This window comes from Octodon degus, unplaced genomic scaffold (assembly GCF_000260255.1).
Source record: "Octodon degus isolate 3935 unplaced genomic scaffold, OctDeg1.0 scaffold00014, whole genome shotgun sequence".
NCBI lineage: Eukaryota > Metazoa > Chordata > Mammalia > Rodentia > Octodontidae > Octodon > Octodon degus.
Window position 1 is genome coordinate 2,324,921 of NW_004524590.1, and position 3,987 is coordinate 2,328,907.

The 3,987-nt window shown below is 34.4% G+C and overlaps 1 protein-coding gene and 1 non-coding gene across 3 annotated transcripts in view; one reads left to right on the forward strand and one right to left on the reverse strand.

Moving 5' to 3' along the window:
- Nucleotides 1–3,987, forward strand: part of Map3k2 (mitogen-activated protein kinase kinase kinase 2) — an 87,799-nt gene that overhangs the window by 15,572 nt on the left and 68,240 nt on the right. The gene's annotated exons all lie outside the window — the stretch shown is intronic.
- LOC111815320 lies at nucleotides 2,974–3,080 on the reverse strand. Its single transcript, XR_002820026.1, has one exon. It is a non-coding gene; the product is annotated as a U6 spliceosomal RNA (small nuclear RNA).

The window sequence follows — 3,987 nt, forward strand, 5'->3', positions numbered from 1 at the left end:
TCATTGAATTAAGAGAAAGTAGTTGTATATCTATCCTATTTTAAATATACAGATGCAAAATGGTCCTTCATTTCCTTGCAATTACTACTGATAACATCAGGTATGTTTTTAAGTCTTTTATCAACTTAACTATTATTAACACAGATTAACAGACAGACAAAAAATCATACAAAACACATACAACTAGACTAAATCAAGGTATACTTTTAGATACATTGCCCATGCTGAATTGTGATATTTTTATAAATACTTTTCCTTTTTTTTGTCCTAATATCTGTCTTTTATTTTACTCTCTATATATTGGGTTTCTAGGGCTGGCCCAATAGCTCAGTGGATTAAAGCACCTGCTTAGGCAGACACAGGGCCTAGGGGTTCGATCCTGACCTGCCTTGCCCGCCCTGCCCCTGGGGTGCACTAAGACAGTGACTGAGACTGGGCATGGTGGCACGTGCCTGTAATCCCAGCACTTGGGAGGCAGAAAACTGGAGGATTACTATGAGTCTGATCTGTGTAGAGAGATCCTGTAGACCCTGTACTAAGTAGATTTAAAAAGAAAATTAAGATTTTTTTTTCTAAAAGTTTTATGACTTTAGCTCTTATATTCAGGTTTATGAACGTTGCTGAGTTAATTTCTGTGTTACGAGGAGACTATTCTACCACCAGCACCTTTTAAAAACCCAGATGTTTTGATGATCTGTGCTGTTCTGTTGACCATTTGTCTTTTTGTTGGTACTGTCTTGTCTTATTACAGCTTTATAGTAAGTCTTTTTTTTTTTTTTTCCTTTTTTTGATGAAATCAGGGATTGAATTCAGGCCTGAGCTATCTCCCTGGCCCCTTTAGTAAGTGTTGAAGTTAGTGTAAGTTCTCCAACTTCTTTTTGAAGTTGTTTTGAGATTTCTAGATTCTTTGCATTTCTGTATGAATTTTTCAATCATCTTTTCAGTTTTTACATAGTAACTAACCAGTCAGTGTATATATCAAGGTTTCATTGCGTCTGTTTATCAATATGGAATTAATTAACATCATAAGAGTTTTATGATCTATTTAAAATGGTATTTATTTTAATTTTAGCTCTTTAATTTCTCCCAACATTTTTTAGCTTTTCAATTACCAATCTTGTCAAATTTGTGTTTGTTTCATATTTTTTGTTGTAAATGGTATTTTAAAGAATAATTCAATTTTTTGATAGTATATAGAATTAGAATTGATTTTTGTACATTAAATCCTTCAGCTATTACATTGATTTACTGATTTTTATAGCTTTCTTAGATGTTTCATAGTATTTCTTTGTAGATGATCACATTCTTTTGTGAATGAAGAGAGTTTTACTTCCTTCTAGCCTGGCTGGCTTTCATTTCTTGTTTTTCACTAGTTGCACTGTTTAGAACCACTTATGTAATATGTTTGAATGGAAATGATGAGATGGAGCTTCTTTGTCAAGTTTTCTTTTGTTTTTGTAACAGCTATATTGAAATACAATTTACTTCTTCAAAGTGTATAATTGGTGATTTTTAAAATAGTACTTAGTAACAGTTTGGTAGAGTTGAATAGACATCATCAAAATTTTAGAACATTTCATCACAACACAAAGATACTGCATTTTGTACCCTTTAGCTGTCACCTTCCAACCCCTGCATCTCTTCAGCCCTGGGCAGCCACTAGCTTACATTCTGGTTTTAGAAGTTTATCTATTCTGAACATTGCAAGTAATCATACAGTGTGATTTTTTAATTATTATTTTTAATTTTATTGAGAAATAAATATGAATGAGACAGTTTCAAAGCTGATTAATAGGACAGTTTCGATAATCAATACATTGTACATTGTTATCTTCTTAGGGGTTATCCATAGTACAAGAAGGAGACAAGATATCCTGTCCAAACACTATTAGTGCACCTCTTTCTTCTCATTGAATTAAGTGAAAGTAGCTGTATATCTATCCTAACTATTTTGTATATATAAATACAAAACGATCTTTCCTTTGTATCCCCTTTTTTTTGTTTAGTCCTGTCAGAGGTGAATATTCTATTGGCATCTAAATACTACAGGTGTTTGAATTCAGCTAAACAGTCCAACTCTGTCTAGCAGTCTATAATATTAGTGGGTTATCCTCAGAAATTATTGATTTGAGCCTTTTACAGCTCATCGTATTAATATGGCTTTACTTTATCTACCTTGTTTTTATACTTTTCTGCTGGATGGTTAAGACCAAGATAAAGCAAGACTTATATAGCAAGAAATGTAACTTTTGTATCTGATAAGGTCAGCCAAGTACTCTCAGGATTTATCCTGTAGCCCTGTACTGTACTTTGTAGATCCTTTGTCAGTGTCAGCCATGAGGATGAGTCACGGCCATTGCTTGACCAATTTGCTCTCTGTGAAAGCTTGAGAATGTTTTTTCTTTCCATGTGACTCTCCCGAGGCTCACTTTAGATCATTGAACACATTCCTCTGTGGCTCCATAATCTTCTTGATCAGAAAATTTGGAGCACAACTGAGTTATATGTTGTTACAATACAGGTTCTTCTATGTCCCGAGCCTTCACTGACCTTGAAAGGCTAGGGCGAAAATGTTGGCTGACCTTGCAGCCCTTCCTTTTCTCCAATTTTGAACTGATAACTTAGGTTGTTAACCCTCCAGAAGAGAAGCTTATTATTAACCTGCAATATATGCAGTTCGGTTTACCCTATCTATCTAAATATCAAACATCTTTGGCATATCATGGAACTGCTATTTTCCATCAAATATTGGTATATTGAACTTTAAGTCCTTACAGAATATGAAGGAAAAATAATTTTATAAGAGTAGAAATAAGCATTTACATATTTTTGCAAAGAAATTTAGAAATCTAACCATATACAGAATTGTAAGAGGACAGACCTGTGACATTTGTTTTTTCTTATCGTATCACTTTTTTTTCAATAAACAACCCTTAAAAAAAAAACTTTACTTGAGAGACATTATGGCAATAAAAAAATGTGGAACGTTTCATGAATTTGTGTGTCATCCTTGCGCAGGGGCCATGCTAATCTTCTCTGTACTGTTCCAATTTTAGTATATGTGCTGCGGAAGCGAGCACTGCAGTATGATTTTTGTAAGTGACTTCTTTTATGTAGTGTGTTTTCAAGACCTGTTGTCTGATTTATCAATAAGTCACTATTTTCTATAGCAGTATCCTATTCTGTTATGAGTATATCATCACATTGACTCATTCATTCATAGTTGGAAGACATTTGGGTTTCTACTTTTTGACTAATGACAATAATGCTACTGTGAGCATTATAATAACAGTTTTTATACAGACATATATTTTTAATTTTTTGGTAGTGGATGTGGTAGATCATATGGTAATTTCTAATTTTGGAAGAATTGCCAGACCTGCTTTCCAAACTGGTTGTTACCATTTTAATATTTCTACCAACATTTATGAGGGTTCCAAGTTTCCCATATCCTGATCAATACTTACTACGACTCTGATTGTAACCATCCTAGTAGTGCATGTGGAGTATATTTCATTTTGTTTTTGATAAATATTTTACTGATAACTAATGATGTTGAGCGTTGTTTTCATGTGCTTATTGGCCGTATGTGCATCTGCTTTGGAAAAATCTATCTCTATTCACATGTTTAAAAAAACGTTTTTATTACTGGCTTGTAGAAGTTCTTTTCTCTTTTTCTTTCTTTTTTTTTTTTTTTTAATGTATTTGGTTGTTGCAGGGTCTTACTATGCATCTCAGACTCATGGTGAGCCTCCTGCTTTCAGCCTCCCTGGTGCTGGGATTACAGGCATGAGCATTACTGTGCCACTGGGGGAGGGGCTGGTGCAGCATGTGGTATGGGGTGGTCCCTGTGCTTGCCTAAGCTTGCCTAAGCAGGTGCTTTAGTCTGCTGAGCTATCTCACTGGCCTCCTAGTTCTTTTCCATGTAACTAATGTAAACCATACACTTGGAGCACCTTTCTTGGTGCAGCAGCAAAGAACTGAAAA